General features: G+C 47.1%; 1 long non-coding RNA gene across 1 annotated transcript; it reads right to left on the bottom strand.

The window, feature by feature from the left end:
• LOC115032801 lies at window positions 1-24179 on the bottom strand. The gene is made up of 3 exons (XR_003838441.1): window positions 24119-24179; window positions 20681-20828; window positions 1-113 (listed from the first exon to the last, which is right to left on the bottom strand). It is a non-coding gene; the product is annotated as an uncharacterized LOC115032801 (long non-coding RNA).
• Between the last annotated feature and the right edge of the window lie 955 nt (window positions 24180-25134).

Here is a 25134-nt window from a genome sequence, read left to right as displayed (position 1 = left end):
TCTTCCCCTCAGCAAGCCAGGCTTCAGCTTCTGCTTTCACTTGAGAGAACGTCTACAAATCATCTGTGCCCTTGAACTGAATTGAGGAGAGGCTGGATAATGACATTATACGCCTAACGCAGCAAAAAAGAAAAAAAAAGAACTTAAAAGGCAATTCTCCTTAGAGAACACGGAAGAATAGTGGGCTCTTTGTATGGACTCTCTGGTGATGTCATTGTCTCACTGTCATTGGGATTCGAGGTTCAGTTGGACTGAGCCCCAGCAGTGACGGATTGTGCCTCTCACCTGGACCCTCCATGAACAATAACCCCATTGTGAGATCGCAGGCCAGCCAATCAGCTTGGGAAAGGGACCAGTAGCCTGATCTACATAAGGATTGAAATTCCCACTTCTTATTGTATTTCTCAGAGGGGTCTAAGGAAGAAGGCTCAAAGCCCCAGGCCCTACTAAAAGTGTTGGCCCAGGATGCTAGGGAGGCTGGCTGACAGGTAGAGCCTCAGCCTTCCTGATCTGCCAATAAACCACCGCAAACATGAATTGGAGACACTGCAGGAATTTGGGGAAGCACAAACTAATCCTGGCTTTTACATTGGACCTAGTGGAGAGTAGGGAAGGTTAGGCATGAAACTACAAAAGGATTTTTACAAGGAAACAAGCACAGATAGATGATGTGGTACCCAAACTTTGTCAGGTGCAAAGAACAAAGTGGGCGGGGGGAAAACAAAGCCCCACCCATTGGCCCTGGGTGAGATTGGATGGAGACACCTCTTTCTCCCCACAGAGGCGGTGTTGTCTTCTGGTTCCCAGAGGGGGCTGTGTAGGAAGACTTTGACCTGAGAATGGGGGAAGGGGGGCTAGGCTCCAACAGCAGCATTTTCTGGGATAAGGTCCTGTAACACAGTGGGAAGATGGCTGCTTCATGGATGGAGACCAGCATCCAGGGAAGAGACCCCTGGCCCAGACTGGCAGCCACCGTCTCCTGCACGGCACCCCTGTACCTCTCCTGACTGTTCCCACAGTGCAGTGTCTGCTCAGCTGCTCGGGGGTCCATCTAGTTTTATATTGCTATGAAGTTTTCCTTGAAGACACTGATGAAGCTGGAGACAACTTGGGGACTAGAGAGCAGAGAGGGGAGGGGAGAGGAGAAGAGACCTCCAATATCATCAGCTAATCTCATTTCCTGCTGTACTCTGCTCTTTTACCTTTGGGAGCAATCTATTTGACTTTAAGACCACATTGCCCAAGTCCCTGCAGCCACCATTTGGGCCTCCCTCCCTCCCACGCCCAGTCCAGTGTCTGCAAACTTGTGTGCCTAGCTTGTTATGGCACCAGTGTTTCTGAGCATGAGAAGGGGTGCGGAGAGGAAGTGAAGAACAGCTGATGAGCAGGAGACAAAAGCAGAGTGCACAAGGCCACAGTGGTGCCCGTGGCAGGCAAACCAGAAGACTCCAATCACATCACAAGCTGAATGCTCCAGGGGACTTGCAAAACCACTGAACCCTGGATTGCTTAAGCACCCCCAAACCTAAAAAGGCATGAAGTAAAACAGAGCGGACAGCCAGACATTTAAATGACCTCTTCAAATCGTTAATAATTCTCTTATTTTGGGACTCTGATTGTTTGAAAGGCATGTCTTAGTATCAGAACGGTTTGTTACAAAGAACATTTTTACCTCTGTACAAATAACCACAGTGAGCAGAGAAGGCAGTGTCCATGCATGACACCAGCCATTGATCTGATGCCTAAGGCTGGCACGTCTATGGCACCACCATAAAACTTGATGCCCTAAGACACAAAGCACACATTTTTATGGCCTGCAGAAGTTAATTTACATGGTGCCGTGGTTTGGATGTGACTCTGAGAATTTATGTACTGGAAATAGGATCCCTACCGTGACAGCACTGGAAGGACCTCGATTGGAGCTTAGCTCACAGGAGAGACACTGTCATGCATAAGTTAGTGCATTATAGAAAGGGGCCTGCATCAGTCACTTGTCTTCTTGCTGGACAAAACACCAGAGAAAGCGTCATTAGGAAGGAAAGCTGATCTTGGCGCACAGATTGAAGGCTTATCACGGTGAGGAAGGCACAGCAGTGGACAGCCAGTCATAATGTATATAGTTAGGAAGGAGAGAGAGAGAGAGAGAGAGAGAGAGAGAGAGAGAGAGAGAGAGAGAGAGAGAGAGAGAGAGGTGAATGCTCACTTGAAGAGGTACTTAGCACACTTAAAATATACATATTTATTTTTATATTTTATGCATATTAGTATTTTGCCTCTGTGTGTGTGTGTTGCTCACAGAGGACCTCAGATCCCCTGGAACCCGAGACTGTTGTGAGCCACCATGGAATGCTGGGAACTGAACCTGGGTCCTCTGCAAGAGCAGCCAGGGCTCTTCACCACAGAGCCCTCTCTCTAGCCTCTTACTTGGTTTGTTTTTATTTGGCCTGGATACCCAGCCTGGTTAACCCAATAACAATGGTTGGGGGAGGAGCGGCTAAATCATATAAGTATCTGTCTGTATGCCACCTGTGTGTGGGTCCCCCAGACACCAGGAGAGAGGATTAGATAGCCTGGAGCTGAAGTTATAGGTGATTATAAGCAGCCTGGCATGGGTGCTGGGATTCAAACTCAGGTTAGATCAGAAGAGCTGTGAGCATTCTGAACCACTGAGCCATCTTTCCAACCCTAGTTAACACATTGTAGAAACCCTCTCACAATCAAGCCAGAAGTCTCTGTCTGGTCAAGCTGACAATTAGATTAACCACCACAGGGCTGTCTTAAGGGGCCATTCTCATGTAAAAGGGTCACCCTTCCTCTTTCTGCCATGTAAAGATACTGTACAAAGGTACCTTGATCTTAAGACTATCACCTTCTAGAATTCTGAAATTACTTTCTGTTCTATAAAGAACCTGGTCTCAGGCTGGAGAGATGGCTCAGTGGTTAAGAGCACCAACTGCTCTTCCAGGGGTCCTGAGTTCAATTCCCAGCCACCACATGGTGGATCTGGACTCGGCTCTGATGCCCTCTCTGGTGTGTGTTGTGGATTTGGTTTATTGCTTGAATTATGTTATTTAGATTACCAAAATTGCACAATAGTCCCGCATGTGAGACACTGAGGGTCCTTGCCCTCAGCTGGTTCTGATTGGTAAATAAAGTTGCTGGTGGCCAATGGCTGGGCAGAAAGACAGAGGTAGGACTTCAGGATTTGTGGGCCGAGGAAGAAGCAGAATCGCCATGCTGAGAAAGGAATAAGATCCAGGCTTGAAAGCTACAGAAGAGAGAGCAGCCCTATCATGCAAGAGCCAGGGAAGATGGCCCTGGGGCTCTCCTGCTCCACTGGGTCTAGAGTAGCAAAGAGAGAATATAGATTTTAGTAAGTAAAAACTCAGGAGTGTCAGATGGGAGGAGTTAGCAATGTGGAAGTTTGGGAATGGCATATTAAATATAGGGCTGTGCACACTTAAGCGCGCACGTGTGTGTGTGTGTGTGTGTGTGTGTGTGTGTGTCTTTCATTCAAGAATCCAGAACATTGGGGTGGGAAATGAGGAATGCACACCACAGCCAGCAGGGAGATTGGAGCAGATTGATCAACTACAGCAACAGGTGTGTTTGGAACACAGCTACAGTGTACTCATATAAAATAAATAAATAAATTTTTAAGAAAGAAAGAGAGGAAGAGAGAAAAAAAGAAAGAAAGAAAGAAAGAAAGAAAGAAAGAAAGAAAGGACCCAGTCTCAGCTACTCTATTATACATTACAGTCTAAGAAACATTGTATTTCTAACCAGTTAGAGGAATTATGGGAAGGTCAACGGCTGGCTGGTGTTGATGCCCATTCAGGTACAGAGTAAAGACGGATGCTCCACACCTCATAGTTTACCTAAGCATGCATTCTAATGCTTAAAGAGCTAAGACCAGAGCAAAACTAATTTATAAATTAGCACGGAAACTAACTTTAATATATATGGAAGAATTTTTAAATGATCATGGAATAGGTAAGGAAAGACCACTAATCTAGAAATTTTAAATAAAATAATTGACAGATGTGGCTATATGAACTGGCAAATTATTCATCGAAAAGATGCCGTGAGGGATGCAGAGATGGCTCCTTGGTGATTAAAGCCACTTGCTGTTTTTGCAGAGGATCTGGGTTTGGTTCCCAGCACTCTCCTGGTGGATCACAACCATCTGTGACTCAAGCCCAAGGGAACCTGACGCCCTCTTCTGGCTTCCACAGGCACTGCATGCACGTGGTACACAGCTTATACATGAGGTCAAAATACCCGTACACATGAAATTTAAACATGAAAAAAAATTAAAAAGATGTCATGATTAAAATTAAAACAAGGTGGCTAGACTCGACTCAAAGAGAGGAACGCCTTCACGCCACACAGCACCTCCAGGAGAGCTTTACACAGCAGGCGTTTGCTTCTACACAGATATAAGCTTTCTCTGCGGTGCCACTAACTTTGGCGGGGGCGGGGACAGGAACGGGAACGTGGGGAGCAAAGTTTATATAGACTTTGTCTGCTCTCAAACTTGATGCAACATTTTAAGTCAGAGAAGTATGTATGAGAGGGAGGGGGAAGGGCTCTTCCACTTACTTTCCTCAGGCAGATGTTTCCAACAACTCTGAGTGCACCGAGGTGTTGTGTATCTGGATGCTGCAGGCAGCGAGAGGCGGCACATGTGCAACGTGGCTGAAGACCGGCACAAACTGGTGATCAGGGACGAGGTCCTAGTCCTCCTACCTAGTTACATCTGTGAACATCTGATTCTGTTTTAGGGAATTGGTCGCCAGAGTCAGCTGAAGGAAAGGGGCTTCTTGCTGTCACTGAGCGTCCAGTCAGGTGGATGGCTTTCTGATGTAACTGGGATGCATTCACAGCTACAGCTGCAAAAAACTGCTATTAAGAAATACGTAGCCGGGCGTTGGTGGCGCACGCCTTTAATCCCAGCACTCGGGAGGCAGAGGCAGGTGGATTTCTGAGTTCGAGGCCAGCCTGGTCTACAGAGTGAGTTCCAGGACAGNAAAAAAAAAAAAAAAAGAAATATGTAAAATAAAATGGGGCCAGGAATGGTAGTACACACCTTTAATCCCAGCATTTGGGAGGCAGAGGCAATAGAATCTCTGTGAGTTCAAGGCGAGCTGTGGATACAGAGTGAGACCCTGTTTCAAAAAACAAAATAAAGCAAAAAGAAGGAAAATTTATAAAATCATTTCATGACTGGGAAAAAAAGGCAAAACACGGAAAGGATAAGATGATCGGTTGAAAGAGGAGTGAAAAAGAAAGCAAACAATTGATTTTCAAAAATTATAAACCAATAGTTGGTGGAGAAATGGCTTAGTTCAGAGCACTTGCTGCTCTTCCAGAAGACTGTGGCTGGATTCTCAGCACATCTCATTTAGATGCTCTCAACCCTCTGTACCTCCAGTTCCAGGGGATCTGACGCCCTCTTCTGGCCTCTACTAGAACTGCATGAACATGGTGCATAGACTCAGGCACACACACACACACATGCACGTAATAAATACATTATTAACTAATTATAAAAAAGGAAAATTATACATATACATACACATGGTATTCCTTTTTTTTTCTTTCTGGTTTTTCGAGACAGGGTTTCTCTGTATAGCCTTGGCTTTCCTGGAACTCACTTTGTAGACCAGGCTAGCCTCGAACTCAGAAATCTGCCTGTCTCGGCCTCCCGAGTGCTAGGATTAAAGGCGTGCGCCAACATGCCCGGCTACAAATGGTATTCTATGTAAGGTTTTGTGATGGCTAATCTTGGTTGCCAACTTGACTACACCTGAAATGAACCAAAACCGAAGCAGTTGGGCTATGAAGGATTCTTCCCGGTTGGATCATTTGAGTGGGAAGACCCACCCTAAATCTGGGCCACACCCACTGATGGCTGCCCACATAAAGGAAGAAGGGAGCATCTGCTTTTGACTGCCTGCCCTCACTCTTACTGGCAAATTCATCTCTCCTGTCCCTGAGCCGTTCCTTCCCTGGAGTTAGAATCTACCTCTTCAGGATTCCAATGTGGACTATAAACCGCCAGCTCTCTAGAGCTTCCCGGGGACTCCAGCACCAGATCAGGACAGCTGAGAAATCCTTTCTCCTAGACTGAACAACAACCAGATCTCCGTACTTTCTGTCAGGAGACAGACATTGTTGGTCCTCAGACCACATCTTGTAGCCTCTCTAATAAATCCCTTAAATAATATATGGGTATGAATTAATTAATTAATTAATTAATTCTATCAGTTTTGTTCCTTAGAAAAACCCGACGGATACAGATTTCCAGAATTTAAATATATTGAAATGCCATGGAGTTGTTAGAAAGAGTTGGGGAGACTTATACATGCCAGTAAACACTTTCTAAGGCACTATAAGCCATCACAGAACAGTATGAATAATGTACACAAGGAGCTAGAGTCATATGTATATCTAGACACACACATACATACACACACTACATGCATATATGTGTATATATCCATACCCAAGGGCATAAGGAGACTGAAAGGTAGTGTGTTGAAGCAATAAACAGTTGAACAGTTGTTATCAAAAAGTCACTAAGATTTGGAGCTGCTTGTTGCCATATCACAGTGTGTGCTACCCTGACTGATACAAAGAAAGAGAAACATTACAGGTTTGTTTTCACGCGTTTCTCTACAGTATGTACATTTGCAACATGCACATGCTTGCGAGTTACTTCTAAGTTAATTAGAAAAAAAATGACTTAGCAAAATTATCAGTTACTACATGTCAGTGACAATCAGGACTGTTGATCAGTTACTACATGTCAGTGACAATCGGGACTGTTGATGAGTTGAGACTGCAGAGCCTGGGTTCCAGGGCAAAGCTGAAGGGCCTGTCTGAGAGCTGCAGGCCAGCAGACTGTAGTTACAACCTGAATTCTGTGATACATGAGATGTGCAGTCCAGCCAATAACCAAGAAGCCTGGTGATGAGTTACACACAGAACTTATGTTTGTATGACGATGGTGGGAGATCAGGATAGAAAACTTTCCCCACCCTACCCCAGTGTTGGAGGACTTCCCAATAGGTGGTGGGCCCACAGTGGTTATTTTTGCCCACAAGGTAAGGCATGCTTCTCCAGCAAGGGGAATTAAGTCACAATTATTATTGATTCTTGTTTCATGATGCCGGCCCCTTTAGATATATCCTCAACAGAAAATATATATATAAGAACCACTGACTCAAGACACATAAGGCTCTCACACTGTGGTGACTCTGGCCCTTGCTCAAATCTGCTCAATGCTTCTGAACAGAGAGAGCCCTTCCTCTCTGTCCAACATTGTAATTACCAGCTGCAAGAAGATGCAATCCTGCCCTCTTATTCTTAGCCTGATAAATCAGGAGACAGGTAGTAACAGCTACCCAGAACCACAGTGGACAGAGACAACAGTAGCAGGGGGGCTGGGAGCATGAGGAGATGGGGATAGGATGGGGTAGGGTGAGTCGGTGGGGGTTCTAAGCATATCCAGTTCACCCAGCCAAAACAAAACAACCTTCAAGCCAGCTATAGTGATCTCCACTTTTTCAGCTGGTCAAAGGTTGAAAGGAATGAACTGACCTTGTCAGGTCTGCCAGTTCCCCAGGGGGTACAGTTTCCAGCTGTTTGCTCTGGCCCTGGCTGTCACCTCTTACTCAAGGGTCAGGTAAATAATGGCACCAGAGTGGAACAACGGGCAGAGAGGCACAGAAAAGGGATGACTAAGCCCTGAGTCAGAGCAGTAACCTTCAGAACAGGACGCTAAGACCCAGCTTCTCGCTTACATTAAGGACATAGAGGACATGGCAGAGCTGCCTTTCAGCGGTGGCCTGGAGATCTGACTTAGGTTAGCTATGCTTGACAATCCCTCCAGTCCTTCCCACATCTACTCCCTCCTGGAAATGGGAACAAAGGTCTGATTTGCTGGAGGCTGGGGAAAGGGAGAGGAAAGCTTCACAGGAGGTCTGCAGTTAAGGAAAGAATCCCAGAAGTTAGGCTCTGGCAACACCTACCCCCCCACCCCCGCCCTGGGGGGCCCACCTCACCCAATCAATCCCTCCTGTAGCTGAGACAGGGGACTGGTCACACCATCTACTATCAGCTTATTAGCATTTCCCCTGATTAAGCACTCAGAAAACAGAAAAGAACCTAGGGATCTAACTTAGGTTGGTTCTCTGTTACTGAAGAGCCCAATCTGAACATGACAGTGAGAAGGCTAGGCTGATTCCATGACAGGCTTCAAATTAGCAGTTAAGGAGACGAGGCCTAAATTTCTGTCTTCAAGAACTGGGCAATTCCAGGCAAGTCCAGACCTCAGAAGCAGCCCTGCCACCTGGCCTGAGGCAAGGACAATGATGGGTCAGCAGCAGTTTCTAGACTTGTCAGCTACTTCCCCAGTAACAGTTTCCAGACCTTCCCAGCAAGTTTCCAGCCCCCACACCCTGGTAATGGAATGCCCTTAGAGATGGATCCAGCAGATTAACATAGAGGTCACCTACTCCAGAATTCCCTAATGTGCTTTAAATCAGGCCTGCAAGCTCACTTGGGTGTCTCTCTATCTTGGTAATTGGGGGGGGGGGGAAGGACCCCAGCATGCTGGACTTCTGTAAAATAAAACAGTTTTTGGGTTTACATACTATTTGAGTCCGTTTTTTGTCTAATCCTGGGCCCTTACAGCAGTACATCCAGGGCTCTGTTCACTTGGGGCAAGAGGTGAGTGGAAGAGATTTCACTAGAAGATTCTGAAAGGTGTTAGCAAGGAGCCTTTGGGGTGGTCTTTCCTAGGCTCTGCTTCAGCCTGGGCCTTTGAGCTAATAACCAGCAAGTCTTGCGCATGACTTGCCAGCAAGAACGACGCTGCAACAGGATCCTTCTGCACACGTTTATTGGGAGAGCTTGATTGCAGAGGCAAAGAGACCCCAAGCCCAGAACTGGTGCTGCTTATATAGGCCTAGGAGAGGCGTGTCTCACACCTGGATTGGTTGTGCTTGGGTTATGCTTACCACCTCATTTGCATGCCTACATCTGATTGGTTAACTTCTCTCTCATCTGATTGGTTAACTTGTCTCTCATTGGATTGGTTAATTTTGGTTAATTCTCAAAACCTCATCTTGGCAAAAAAACCTTTACTGCCTATGTATGCGTGGTGGCCAGTGGAAGCCAGCGCCACCCTGCAACTACACATGTGGCTTCCCATAAGCAAGATGCTGGGGACACTCAGAATAGAACCAAGGGCTTCTTATCAGAGAAGGGTGATTCTGGAGTGCTAGTGCGTACCTCCACGCTCCTGTATGAAAGGAAGTCAGGTATAAATGAATTCTTGGGTTTCTTTCAACGAGTGGCCCAACGATGCTAAACTAGCGAATAAGGAGAGAGACTGGTGGTGAGGAGCAGGGAGGTGGCTCAGTGGGTGTTTGCTGTGTAAGCATGAAAACCTGAGTTCAAATCCTCAGTGCCCATTTAAAAGCCATGTGGCTGAGTATGCACACTCCTGTAATGCCAGCACCATGGAGGCAGAGACAGGAGGAGTGCTCCAGATTCAATGAGAGAATCTGTCCCAAAGGGACCAAAAGTAACAAAGCAGGATGCCTGGCTTCCCTCTCTGCCCCTACACGTATACTACTAATCCCCCTTATACATATACACATGTACATAGCATACAAATATTACTAACCCCCATACATATACACATGCATACTGCACACATTACACAATATACTGCTGACCCCCTATACATACACATGTGTATACACCATACACATATATTACTAATGCTACAATACATATACACATGCACATACCATACACATATATTACACACACATATACACTACACATACACATACATATACTACACATACACTACACATACACACACATGCACACACATATACTACTAACCCCCATACATACACATGTGCATACACCACACACATATATTACTAACCCCCCATATATACACACATGCACACACCACACACATATACCACACACACACACACATAAATACACTACACATACACAGATGTATATACCACACACATATCCTACTAAAACACACACACACACACACACACACACACACACACACACAGGATATACCCAGTACATATGGCTTCCCCATGGAATGCAGAAAGCTGCATAGACATTCCGATGATGTGGCAGAGAAGACAGAGATGGTATCACCAGAATTATGACTCCCTAAAAAGTAGTGTTTGGTTTATATTAACATCAACATTATTTTTATAATGTCATATCAGGCTTTAGAGTTTGAAATGATCGCATGCCAAAAAAGGACTGTTCAACTTTCCAGTTACAGTCCACTGCCCTTCCTAGGGGACATCTTGTGCTCTTATGAAGATGCCAGTCATGGTTGAAGACAGTGGAGTGTAATTTGCATTTTCATTTATTAAAATGTGTAACCTGGGGGAGCAGATCCTGTCATCCAGCCCCCCACCCCCAACCCACCCAGAGATAATTGACTCCAGACTCACAGGTGAGCTCCCTCTCCCGCCCCAATACCTGGTCTAAGACCTTTCCCCCAGAAAACCAAATAACCCAATTTAAAAATGAGGTACAGAGCTAAACAAAGAATTCTCAGCAGAGGAATCTCAAATGGCCGAGAAGCACCTAAAGAAATGTTCAACATCTTCAGTCATCAGGGAAATGCAAATCAAAACAACCCTGAGATTCCACCTCACACCAGTCAGAATGGCTAAGATGAAAAACTCAGGTGATAGCAGAAGCTGGCAAGGATGTGGGAAAAGAGGAACTCCTCCATTGCTGGTGAGATTGCAAGCTGGTACAACCACTCTGGAAATCAATCTGGAGGTTCCTCAGAGAATTGGAAATAGTACTATCTGAGGACCCAGCTATACCTCTCCTGGGCATATACCCAAAGGATGCTCCAACAACATATAACAAGGATACATGCTCTGCTATGTTCATAACTGCCTTATTTATAATAGCCAGAAGCTGGAAACAACCCAGATGTCCCTCAGCAGAGGAATGGATACAGACAATGTGGTACATTTACACAATGGAGTACTACTCAGCTAATAAAAATGATGACTTCATGAATTTTGCAGGCAAATGGATGGAACTAGAAAATATCATATTGAGTGAGATAAAAAGCACACAAGTGGTATGTTCTCACTGAGAGTGATAAGTGGATATTAGCCCCCCAAAAAACTTGGAATACCCATGGTACAACTCACAGACCATATGAAGCCTAACAAGAAGGAAGACCAAAGTGAGGATGCTTCAATCCTACTTAGAAGGGTGAGCAAAATAATCATGGGAGGCAGAGGGAGGGAGGGACGTGAGAGGGAAAGGGGGGGGGGGCGCAAGATCAGGTATGCGAAGAGACAGAAAAGAAGTCAGGAAAATGAATAGAAATATGTAGCAGTGCGGGTGGGGAACTGGGGGTAGCCACTAAAAAGTCCCAGACGCCAGGGAAGCAAGAGGTTCCCAGGACCCAACAGGGATGACATTAGCCAAACACCTAACGAGGGGAAATGGGACCTGAAGAGACCACCTCCAGTAGATAAGCACGGCCCCCTGGTGGAGGGATGGGGCCACCTACCCATCTAAAAATTTTTAACCCAGAATTGTCCCTGTCTAAAGAAAACGCAGGGACAAATAATGGAACAGAGAGCTGGGTGGTGGTGGCGCACACCTTTAATCCCAGCACTCGGGAGGCAGAGGCAGGCAGATTTCTGAGTTCGAGGCCAGCCTGGTCTACAGAGTGAGTTCCAGGATAACCAGGGCTACACAGAGAAACCCTGTCTCGAAAAACAAAAACAAAAACAAACAAACAAAAAAATGGAACAGAGACTGAAAGAAAGGCCATCCAGAGACTGCCCCACCTTGGGATCCACAGAATAGAAAAATGGTTATATAACAGAATCTGCCTATCAAAATAGGCAGACACTGAAACCATACCACCAGTAACCAAATCCCTCCTTTTTTATAGAGTTTTTTTATGTGATAAGACACCATGACCAAGGCAAGTTATAAAAGAAAATATTTAAATGGGAGCTTGCTTACAGTTTCAGAGGGCTAATCTATGACTATCATGGTGTGGGGCTCATGGCAGCTGGCAGGCAGGTATGGTGCTGGAGCAGTAGCTAAGGGCTTTACATCATGATCCACAGGAAGCAGGCAGGGGGAGGGGAGACCTGGTAGGGAGAGGGGGGGGGGGGGGAGACCTGGTGGGGGGAGTAGGAGGGGGGAAGACCTGGTGGGGGGAGGGGGAGACCTGGTAGGGGGGAGGAGGGACCTGGTGAGGGGGGGGGGGCACCTAGTGTGGCCTTTTGAAACCTCAAAGCCTACCCCAAGTGGCCCATCTCCTTCAACAAGGCCACATCTCCCAATCCTTCCCAAATAGTTCCACCAACTGAGGACCAAAGATTCAAATGTACGAGCCTATGGGGTCTATTCTTTTTCAAACTCCCATAATAATAAAAAGAAGATCCAGACAATAACTGGGGGCCCTTGAGTACCTTTCCTCTTGTGGCCTATTGTCACTCTCAACAGTGGATCTGATCTGTCCAAGCTCTTTGCTTTGAATAAAGTTCTCTTGTTACTTCTGCAAATCTGTGGGAGCCTTATTTCAATAAGAGGCCAAAATCCTGGAGGCACACCTGGAGCCCAGACCTGACTACTAGTTACAGAACTGCTCTCATAATCAGCAACCTGAAAATCAAGGAGTAGAACTCGGGGACCCTGATTACAGGTCGGAAGAATGTGACCTGAGCATCATGTAGCCCAGGTTGGCCTCCAACTCAGTATATATAGCTAAGCCTTGAACTTCTGATACCCCTGCCTCTACCATGCAAGAGAGCCACAAGGTAAGGAATTGTAATTAATTGAGCAACATCCAGCAAGGACACTGAACCTTGGTCCTGTGACCAAGGGCAACCATATTCTGCTGGTAATGGTGTAGGAGTGGGGACGTGAACTCTTACTTCGTGAGATCCTAACCAAGCAGAGAACTGGCTACGCTGCCCATCTTCAGCTCTTGATTCTTTGATAAATACCCTGACAAAGGCATCTTAAGAAAGAAAGGATGGATTTTGGTTTATAGTTTTATAGGGACACCTTTCCTGGAGGGGGAAAGCGTGCAGGGGGTAGGGTCGTGGCTGTATATGAGGAGGGCACATTAGCAAGTGCAAGAGGCTGTCTGGTCACCCTGAATCCACACTTAAGGGTGGAGAGAGAACAGGAAATGGGGCTGGGCTATCAGGTCTCGTGGCCTACCTGGAATGAGCCACTTCCTCCGTGAAGCTCTACAACCTTCCTGACCAACCTTACTTCCCAGGAGGGGGGTAAGGAGCCTATGGGGACATACATTCAAGCCACACTTCTGAACCGCACAACTGCCTGATAATAAATGCACGCTATTTTAAGCAGCTGGGACTAGGGTAAATTGTTATATAATAGAAGGAGCTAATAAAACCTCCTTTCTCCAATAGACCAGTCCACCTCTCCTGTGTCTCTTTGACTTCTGCGGCAGCTTTAGTGTGGTTTCTGATGACGCATTCCCTGGCACCAGTGCATACATAGCATCCCTCCCTTCTTCTCCCTTCTCTTCTCCCCTCTGCTGTTTCTTTGGGAATTCAGTAGTCATTCATATCGCCTCTGCACACATCCCTCTTTGAATACTCCCAAGGCACTCTGTTGTCTTCTCCCACCCTCTTTCAAGTGTCCCCGGGGTGCACAGCATTGTGAGACCACCATTTTCATCCTTGCAAGAGGTACTCAGATTTCCAAAGCTGAAAAACATATTTATTACATAACAGCAAGACATAAGCCCAAACAGCTCGATGCCGGGCTCTTAAACATAGCAACAGCAGAGAGCTTTTCTGGGCTTGAGGAGGAGCATTCAAATGTCTCCTAATTTCAGCAATTTTTTTTTTCTGGTCTATAGAATAGAAAGCCTAAAAACAGCACAAAGGTAGCTCAGGGCATTCATAGAAACCCCACCCCTTTACCAGACACTAGTGAGCGAGGGAGAGGAGAGAGAGCAGAGAGCCCAGTACACTGGCTGTTGGGACTCGCAGGCAGATATTTTGTTTCTTGTTTACTGACCAGGCTGGAAGGAAAGGAACAAAAAAGGAACAAGGAAGGGAGGAACAAGGAAGAAGGAAGGAGCCCATGACCCCCTTCCTGTCTCCTTCTTGGTTTCTTGACACTGTGGCACGAAGAGCTGGGTCCATCATACCTTCTCCAAGATAACTGACGGACAGATCTGAAACTCTGAACTGAAATAAGCCCCTCCTCCCTTCAGGTTGCGTTGTCACGTTTTAGCTCACAGTGATGCAGAAGTAGCTATCACTCTCTGGGTTCAGAGGGTGGTGGTTGGGATTTCGATGCTTTTGTCTGTGTGTTCCTCCAGAAGAGACTGTCCTCACTACTGGGACTATCTGAGGACGTCTCACTGGAGGCTCTGTCTGCCATGAATAGAGTCTATTTGCAACAAGAACTCCCCCGCCCCCTGGGCCCCGGATTTGGGGATCCACACTGAACTTTATTGGTTTTCTTCATGCACCCTTAGGGTTGTTCCACCCCCAGTCACATCTGTCAGGCCTGCCACCTGGCAGGACCTTCCTCTACTCCCATCCTGTGCATCCTCACCACTGAAGACCTTGACTTCAGCTTTCTGGGTCAGGCCTGAGTGGTGGCGGGTGAAGAGGGCTTTCATATTACAGTTGTTTCTGAGCCTTGTCATATGTCAGACTGACTGAACATTCACTGACCATTTGCAGTATGTCTTCACAATGTTAGATGATTTTGTCCTGTTCTGCTTTGATCTGAGAGACCTCTCCAGTCCATCAAAGGGTTAAGTGATTTTTGGTTGAGAAGACAGGGCCTTTCTCCAGATAGAACACATATTTAGAAACTGGACTCTTAGCCGTCGCTTGTGCTATATGCAAAGAAGTAATTAGTTCTGCTGAGCTCTATCCACATCAAGGCTTACTACGCTTTTACTTTCCCCGCTGTTTTGATTAAATACCCTGACACAGGGCTGGAGAGATGGCTCAGTGGTCAAGAGCACTGGTTGCTCTTGCAAGGGACCAGGGTTTGATTCCCTACATCCATATGGTGGCTCACAGTCATCTCTAACCCCCAGGTCCAGGGGATCTGATGCCCTCTTCTGGCCTCCACAGGCCCCCCGGCATGTATATGGTTCACATATTATAGGCAGGCAAAGCACCCAGACATAGAAAATTAAAAGGATAAAATAAACCTTGATAAAAGCAATTTAAAGAAGAAAGGGTTTGTTTCCATCAACCTAATCCAGGCAGCTCCCACAGAGCCTGCTCTTCCAGGTGATTTCCATCAAGTTGACAGTTGTGATTAGCCAACACAATGACAAAAATCGCCCAAAGGCATGCCAATGCACCTTAAACTATATCCTAGTGGGATTAGCTATTTGATTCATGGTGCTTTAAATCATTGCCTTTATGTTTAATATAAGAAGGGTGGTTGAAAGATTCATTTATGAATGAGACTTGAGCATATTAGTTTCTGAGTGCAAAGGTACTGAGCCAAGAGATATGAGCATGCTCCTGTCCCTAACTTCTCTGAGACTTTAGAGTCTGGGAGAGGAAGTTAAGTGCGCAGCCCAGAGGTAACGAAATGCAGCCTGTAGCACAATGACTCCGTGTGCGTGTGCACTGGAGGGGTTTTACTGAAATGGCCTAAGGGCTATCCCAAGTGTCGGGTGGAAAAGGCCCACTGTGAAGTGGTGAGCAGTGGAGTCAGTTCCGGAGGCTGAGGAGGAAGCTGGAAGGTTGGGGAGGAGCCCTCCTGCTCTAAACTGAAGCAGTCCCTGAAAGAAACTGTGAAATCCCAGGAAGAAAATTACTCAACTCCTTTTGATTCTTTGGCTTTTAACCTAGCAGGGTGTAAATGGAACCGAGACTGGGATGCTGGCTAGGGGCAGCACCTCCACCATCCCGAGGAGAAGCATCCGATGGTGGAGGAAAGGTGCTGTCAAGAGCATACTGTTGACTCACACCGAGATGTGAGAGAAAGTGAGGGGCACTGAAAACAGCCACCAAGGCGGTAACAACTGGGTCTCTGGTCTCCGGTGACAAGCGGGGCCATGATGGAGGCTCCTGTTATACAAAAGGCTGATGGTTCTGTAGTTGTCATTCCTGTAGGCGGAAGTGTGTGGGGAGGGAGCTGGGAAGCATGTACCAGTGGGGGAGGAGAGGAGAATTTGTCTTGGAAAAAGGCGTGTTTGTATGCTTGCTTGTATGCCTGCTCTTAGCTGGAGACATTTCTGCAGCTCAACTTTAATGTTTCTGTCACTAGGCATTATGTTATTTTGGTTGCTTCTATGACTACGATCCAGTTATAAATAAATAAATAAATAAATAAACAACAAAAACAAAATCAAAAGCCGTGGGTGAGAGTCAGTCGATCCCTATCCCACTTGCTGACACTGTATACTGCTTTTCGCCTTTGTCACTAACTCATGAGCTCAACCCTTAGGGGACAACCTTGGGGACAGGCAGTTCATCGCATTACAGGGATATCAGAAAAGGTTTCTCAGCTGGGCGTGGTGATTCATACCAACAACCTCGGCACCAGGAGGTTGAGGTACAATGATTGCTGCAAGTTCAAGGCCAGCCCAGGCTACCTAGTGAGTTCCAAGCCAACTCAAGTAACAGGGTGAGACCTTTGCTCAAAATGAAATCGATCAAGGGTTGTGGATGGAGCTCTGTGGGTAGAGAGCTTGCCTCACTTTGGGGTCAATCCCCACCACTGAATTGACTGGGTGTGTTCGTAGACATCCATGATCCCAGCACTCAGGAGGTGGAGGGAGAGAAAAGGAAACAAACAGGGAGTTCGAGGCCAGCATGGACCTGAGACCCTCTACGGGAGAAGGAGAAAAGCTCTCCATACTCTGTGGACTAGAGAAATGATCGAAAAATCACATCGTTTTCCAGACTCCCAGGAAACAAGAAAATAGTGAAGCCCAAGATGTACACACCATGGTCTTACCCACTCCGTCACTCAGTTGTTTTTTTTTTGTTTTTTTTTTTGTTATTTTTTAACTCAGCGTTAATAGCAGTCTATACACTTGAAAATTGCAGAGTGGATTTTAAGTGTTCACAACACAAAGAAATGGGTGTGAAGCAATGCATATGTTAAACAACTAGCTATCCCACACTGTGTTCATGAATTAAAATATGAACACCATAAAGGCACGCATCATTTTTACGTTACGATTTTGAAAAAAGCATGGAGTCTCAAAGGGGAAAATGTGGCGCGGAAGGCGTTGTGTTAAAGGCTCCTTTTCTTTGTGCACTGAGACTGAGAATAGACGTCAGCTGCTACGTGTTGAGGAATGGTGTCGGCAGCCGGCTATCTGGGGGCATTCGGGTCGACTGACTGTGCAAGCTGTTCCCAGCTGTGCAGGCTCCAACAATTTATATACCTCTTGATCCCTATGTCCTTATATGGGAAAATATATATAGTATGTGACATATAATATAGAGGGCAGAGTGGAACATAACACTATCTATCAGGTAGATAGAGTGTAATAATGGGATGATAGTGCCAGGTGTAAAAACTTAGAAGGTGGGAGGCTGAGGTAATCCCTAAAGTGAGAGGCTGACCTGGGCTACAGCAAGACCCTATCTCAGAAAAACAAAAACAGGGCAAACGAGAGAGAGAGAGAGAGAGAGAGAGAGAGAGAGAGAGAGAGAGAGAGAGAGAGAGAGAGAGAGAGAGAGAGAAAGAGAGAATGAATAAGTTAGACTAAAGAATTTCANAGAGAGAGAGAGAGAGAGAGAGAGAGAGAGAGAGAGAGAGAGAGAGAGAGAGAAAGAGAAAGAGAGAATGAATAAGTTAGACTAAAGAATTTCAGTAAACTCTTAGCTCATTGCGTGGTGCACAGAGGAGCCCAAGGAAGACGGTTGTTCGGTGCAAGAGCAAGGACAGGAGAGACCAGGATGAAGCAAGCTTCTAGGGCTCGGGCTTTGTGGGCTTGGTTCAGAACTGGCTCTCAGGAGATGCCCGAAGCTGAGTACAACCTTAGTGGAGAAGAACTTGGGGAAGGGGAAGGAAGGCAGGAGAGAGAGGGGAGGAGGGAGAGGGAGGAGGGAGACATCAGGAGGGAACAAAGGACAGAGAGTGCCAATGCCTAAATGGTGGAGATTCCACATGATAAACCCCAACTTTGCCCTGCCTTTGGGGGCCCCATAGAACTAATGGACTTGGGATGGAATCTGCTCAAAAGCGCTCTGGAAGTCAGTGGGAGGCTTATGTAACTGTTTGCACTTGCGAGCTCAAGTGAAAGTAAGGATGCCTGTCTCTGCCTGCAGGGCAAGAAGGTGCTGGCTCATCTGCCCTCTGCCTCTTCTGGTCCACTGCTACTGGATAGACCCTCCCATGGTCTTGCAGATGCCTTCCAGAAAGGGAGCCCTCGTACAGGTAGGGAGTGGATGTGAGAAAATGCTGGAAGGCAGGGCCTGGCAGGGAGAACTGGATGTTCCACCCTCGACAAAACACATCCCACATCTTCCACCAGAGGCAAGGGAACCTGGATTCTGAGGCTGGGTGCTGGAGGCGGTGCAGGCGGCCAGGCTTACAGAGACGTGATACCCATGAAGGCAGCTGAAAACTGTAAACTGTAGATGCACAGCTCTGTTAGTTATTAGCACGGGAGGAGAAAAACATCAGGAACAGAGACCCAGCAGCTTGCTTCACTGCGCCTGTGTTGGAAAGACCACTGACCTTTTGAGACCCACATTGCATGTGTAAAAACAAACAGCAAGGGCTCCCAGCCTCATGCTTAGTCAGAAGCATCCATCCCTTGGCTCCTCTGGGGCCCGGGTTTTTACTTGATTTGCATGTTGCTCGATACGACATATTTTCCAAATTTCAGATAATGACTTACATATTTGTTTGGTTTTGTTTTTGAGACACAGTTTCGTTCTGGAGCCCAGCTGGCCTTGAACATATGCTTCAACCTCCCAAGTGCTGGGACTGTGGGCGTGAACCTCTTTGTCCAGCTACTTGGATAACTTCTAACTCCGCACAGGATAAACTTCCTGAAGACAGAGAACTTGTGTGTGTGTGTGTGTGTGTGTGTGTGTGTGTGTAGAGATATTGTTAATAATTATTCCTTTTCAGTCATTCACTGGTCACTTACTGAGTGTGTAGACTCCAGGAATGTGGCAGGGGGCATCTTGAAAATATACATACACATATACATACATAAACATCTGCTCTGCATGTGCTTAAACAAAAGACAGGGAGTACTGTTCATGGTGGGTAGTGTTAATGGTATACTCTAGAATGGGATAAAGTCAGTTGCCCTGGGAATGCCCCACCCCCATCCCATGGCCGGAGCTCCTTCACCGTTAAGTATCCTGCAAGTGTTAAGAAAGATTGTGTAAGCACTGAGAAGATGGCTTCCCTCAGCTCCATTGGCTCCCTTGGTAAAGTATTTGCCATACAAGCATGAAGACCTGAGTGTGGATCCTCAGCACCACAATAGAAAGCCAGTATTGTGTAATGTACATGCAGTTCCAGCACCGAGGGGGGTGGGGGTGGTGGTGGCAGACAAAGGGATCCCTGGGACTTGCTGACCAGACAGTCTAGCTGGATTGGCATGTTCCAGGTTCAGTGATTGCTCTTACATCAAGTAATAAGGCAGAAAAGGCACGTGAGCATGTACACAAGTATATAACACCCACCCAGTCATGCTAACACTACATGTGGTAAACATGGAAACACTACACGTGGCCTTTACATGGTAAAGCCTTACAGTCCACCACCATCCTTCTCTCCTCTGCATTTTCTGGTCCCTGAAGGTCAGAAGGTTGAGACTGATTCTGTTCAACAAGATGGAAGCAAAAGTGTTGGAGTTCACATCCAGGCCCTTGGCTGACTCCTACTGCTATTGGGACAAAAGGAGCTTAAGATGGTGTCTCTCCATCATGTGTCCAAAGAGAAGGCTAAGATGGTGTCTCTCCACTATGTGTACAAAGAGAAGGCTTGCATGAGGCAGAAGACATCCTCTTAGGGTAGGAAGCGTTTAGAGCATATACCTTGGTTCTCTTAAGAAACTCAGACTTAGGGATCATTTGCCCCACCCCCGCCCCCCACCCCTGGAGTAAGATCTCTGAGGTGGAGACCATTTATTAGACTTAGCATAGGGTAAGGAGTGAATGGCAAAAAGAGAGCTAGCAAGAGGAATGTGCATGGCTTGCCAGGGCTTTTTCCTCCAGCAGAGCTCATGGGGAAGACTCAAAGGCCAGATTGTTCGCTCCCAAAGAAGGTTTTCTTTTTCCAAGACCCTTTCCACAGCAGGAGAAATATTGTCCTTCCCATATAAGAAAACCACACTGGTTCCTTTCCATGTGACTTCGGTAATCTGGAGACGAGACACTGGAGGACTCTTGGGCCCAGAGTCAGGACACATGGAATCTCTGACTTCTCGAGCCCCTTCCCTCAGTGTGCCTCACACACAGGACACATTTGCAGCCGTACTGGGAGCCCATGCAGAAGCACGAACCAGATCCCCAGGCACAGGTGCTACTCTTTCTTTGGACCACAAACTCTGCCATGCCTCTGAGTCTCCCCAGATACTTACAGATTGTCATAGCACCCCAGAATTTCCAATGTAATTTACCTGGGGTCTGGTGGGGAATGTGGAGTCCAGCAAACTCCAAGGTGATGCTTGCCTGCTGAGACGGTAAGGGGAAGCACACCTCTGAGATTAGCCTTATGCTTCCTTTAGCCACCGATGAGACAGGGAAGCTCATTTTTCCACCAGAAATCTGCAACAAGAAGGATGAAGGAAAGGTATATTTCCAACAGGAGAATCTGAGAAAGAAACCAGTTTGAAAGGCTGCTGCTCAGAGAGGAAGGGCTGCACTGAGAGCCAGAGAACCCAGAGGTCAATATGGGTTCAATGGCAGCTGTAGGGAGGGAACGTTAAGAGCTCAGGACTCAGAGACCAAAGTCCTACAGCCATTAAGCCATGGTGCTGCTGGCAGTGGCCACCCAGAAGCCACCCAGAAGTTAGCAGAAGCAGATCTGACGGCTCTTGGAAGAGCCTTCCAGTCTTCTGGGTAGGTAAGTCCTTCCTAGAGCTCTGCCCGGTGCATTATCTTTACGGGGTCCGACCCAGGGCAGAAAGCCACGAGGCAGTGGAAAGTGCATAGTGTCTCCCCGCTGCCTTATTATCTGTGGTCCCCAGCAGGGTTGTGCTGTGCCAAGGGTTAGCGTGGGTGGCCGTGATTCATTCAGACTCGTGGGGAAGCAGATGCTGCTGCTGCCACCAGTGCTGCCACGGAAACGGGCTAAATAAATCCCAGATCCTTGGAGAGGGCAGAGAACAAGCTGCCTGCAGCCAGTAAGCCAGGCTGCTCCGGATGGGTTCTGGGTTCTTCCAGTGTGACGAGTGCACAGCCTGCTGGGAGTCCTCAGAGTTGGAGCTGGCTGGAGACCCAGGTGGAGATCAGCGGCACCACAGGCGGTTTCTAGTAAAGGGACTGTGTGATAAAGGACGAACGCAAGGCACAGTGTCTGGAGATATCACAGAGTTGCAGGCTGATGAGTTCCCATGGACCCCCGTTCTAAAATCCGTGGGGCTTTTATGTTTAATATTGGGGGTAGCATCCTTAGCAATACACTGTGCTGTCCCCAAGAGCCACAGGGAGCCTCCAGCCAGGCACCTTCACCCCCTACACTAGTAGAACAGGTCGCCACTGGTTCTGCTATCAGGCAGTAGAAACCCCAAGAGTGGCCTAGAAACCCACCATTACAGGCTTGCAAACAGAACCAGAATTTGGCCTCATGGATTTTCAGAGCAGCCCTCCCCTGAACAAGGAGGCCATTATTACAGAAGACCCTTTAACTGGGGCTCACAACTGACCGCAGCAATAACTGAGAAGTCCCTAGGTTCTCTCTGTCCCCAGCAGCCATCCTTATGGAGGCAACCAGCAATGACCCTCAGAGGAGGAAGATAGGTCAAGGGTGGATTTGCACTGCCTGGCATCTCTGCAGTCCCTCCACTAAATGCCATTCTCCACCCAGGTCTTGGCTTCACTGTTGTTCCTCTGCTACTTGTTCATCTTCTGCAGCTCCTCCTCAGCCATAAACATATTTACATTCTCCCACATGGAAAGAGGAAGGAAGAGGGGAGTGAGGGAGGATGGAGGAGGAGGCAGGGAGGGAGAGGGGAGGAGAGGAAGGAAGAAAAGGAGGAGGGAGGAAGGGGGAAGGGGAGGGAGAGAGGTTTTCTATGATAGAACCCTGGATTGTCTGCCTGTCTCCCATGAGGTTCAAATCTCTCCCCATGGCTTCCCAGCTGGGAAGAAATGCTCGGAGACATTATGAATCTCTCTGAAGCTTAGTTTATTCATCTCATAAAGGGGAATACGATGAGACTCTCTTCATGGGGTTGTTATGAAAACCACATGACTTCAGCACACACCTGGCCCAGCTAGGCAGACCCTACCAGCTGAGCAGCACTGCCAATAGCCAGCCTCGCTGTCTTGCTCTATCTCCTTATGTTCTCTCTTTTCCTGTCCCCAGGGTCAGCTCCAGTGTTCCTTCCTTCATGTTTTTTTTTTTTTTTTTTTTTTTTTTTTTTTTTTTTTTTTTTTTTTTTTTTTTTTTTGGTTTTTTCGAGACAGGGTTTCTCTGTGTTGCCTTGGCTGTCCTGGAACTCACTCTGTAGACCAGGCTGGCCTCGAACTCAGAAATCCGCCTGCCTCTGCCTCCCGAGTGCTGGGATTAAAGGCGTGCGCCACCACGCCCGGCCTCGACTATTTTTTACATACTACTAACACCGCCACCACCACCTATTTTAAGCCACTATTCATTTTTTTCTTCTCTCTGCCTGGACTCTGGAATTGCTCCAGACCTCTTATTTTTAAAAAAACTATTTATTTATTTATGTGAGTACACTGTCTCTGTCTTCAGACACACCAGAAGAGAGCATCGGATCCCATTACAGATGGTTGTGAGCCATCATGTGGTTGCTAGGAATTGAACTCAGAACCTCTGGAAGAGCAGTCAGTGGTCCTAACCACTGAGCCAACTCTCCAGCCCCAGACCTCTCTTATAATGATTAATTTCACATGTCAGTTTGAATGGCCATTGAATACCCAGACACTACGTCAAACATTATTCTGGGTATTTCTTTGAGGGTATTCCTGAATGAGATTACATTTAATTCAGTTGACTGATTAAAGTACATTACTGCCTCCCCTGCCCTGCCCCACACCCTACACAAGTGAAGATTCTAGAATGGACCACAGCAGCAAGAATGTCTTCCAAGTTTTGATCTTACCTGTTTCCTTGCAGTTTCCACTCAACATCCTTCTAGTCACTGGTCACGGGAATAAATTATTTTGACCCGTTGTCTAATTCAGTGGTTTTCAGCCTCTGGGTTGCAACCCCTTTGGGGATGGAACAATCTTTTCACCAGAGAGGCCAAAGACCACCAGAAAACAGCAATACTTACAATTCCAATTCCTAACAGTGGCAGAATTACAATTATAAACTAGCAGCAGCAATAATGTAATGGTTGGGGTCACCACAACATGAGAAGCTGTATTAAGGGTTGCAACGTTAGGAAGGTTGAGGACCACTGCTCTCATGGGTCTGATGGAAGCAGGAGTTGGTGAGGTCTGTGGATACCTGGGGAGGCTGAAGGCTGGGAGAAACAAGTCCCAGGAGGAATGGGAGATGGACCAGTACTTCTCAGCTGTTTCCTCCATTCTGCATTCATAATCCTTGACAGGCAGCACATATTTACAGTGTGCAAATGAAATAGTGGATGGGTGTTAGAGATACAGGGGATCATGGGTGTCTCTCCAGGAAGTTATCCATTCAGCTTGGTGATGGGGATGGACACGACAGACAGACAGACACACACACACACACACAGAGCATACTACACACCACCACACACACACACACCACACAAACATATACACATATACATACATACACATAACACACTGCACACCACCACATACACCACACACACACACACACACACACACACACACACACACACACACACACACCACACAAAGCTCGGTGTCTGCCTTACTTTCAGTTGCTCCCTCCAGCACAGTAGGAAAGAGAGAGAAGAACCTGAACTTGAGGAAGAGAGGCCGGAAGAGCAGTTTGAAAATGATGGCTGTCAGCACTAGGCTGAGTGAGAAGGTAGAGAATTCTTGTGGAGGTGGGAGAAGGTGGGAGGGAGACGGAGGTGGGAGCCTGTCATGCTCACGAGTTGCCAAAGCTTAGTCATGTGGCAGTGGCAGGAAGGAGTGAGCAGGTGCCAAAATTGCAAACCTGAAAGGCAAGGGCCTGGTTTGCACCAAGGCAGGCAGCCCCTAGTTACTTCCAGAGACCTGGCCCTACCTCTGAGATGTACCTCGACTGCTCAGTGAGCCAGGTCTCAGACTCTTCTCCTGGATGGCACTTGGGCACAGAGAGACCCAGGACCTGCTGTCTGGAGCCCTCAGCTCTGTGAGGGCTCCATGTGACTCAGGATCTCTCAGTGTCAGAATCTTGGGCTCCCAGATCTGGAAAAAGAGAGCTGTAAAGGAGAAAGGAAATGGAAACCTAAATCCAGCAGCCTCCACTGGGGGCCAAGTAGAAATGTGCCTGTGGCCTAACCCATGGAATCAGTGTGCGCCTTAGCAAGATGCTGGGGTTTGAGGGGCATAGTTCTGACTGCCCGCGTTTAGGGAATGGCACTAGCCTCATACCTGTGAGCCCAGTACTCAAGAGGTAAACGCATTAGCAGTTCAAGGTCATCCTTAGCTACACAGTGAATACATAGGTAACTGCCTGTGATACCTTGGCTAAAATAAAACAGAAACAAACAACAACAAAGCCCTAAACAAACAAATAAAACTTACTAAGCTGGGCGTGGTGGCATACACCTTTAATCCCAGCACTCGGGAGGCAGAGGCAGACAGATTTCTGAGTTCGAGGCCAGCCTGGTCTACAGAGTGAGTTCCAGGACAGCCAGGGCTACACAGAGGAACCCTGTCTTGAAAAACAAAACAAAACAAACAAACAAACAAAAAAACGTACTAAAAGTAACAGAGATCT

This window comes from Mus caroli, chromosome 12, assembly GCF_900094665.2.
Source record: "Mus caroli chromosome 12, CAROLI_EIJ_v1.1, whole genome shotgun sequence".
In the NCBI taxonomy this organism is placed as follows: domain Eukaryota; kingdom Metazoa; phylum Chordata; class Mammalia; order Rodentia; family Muridae; genus Mus; species Mus caroli.
The sequence above is the reverse complement of the archived record's forward strand: the minus strand, read 5'-3'. Positions and strand labels throughout refer to the sequence as shown.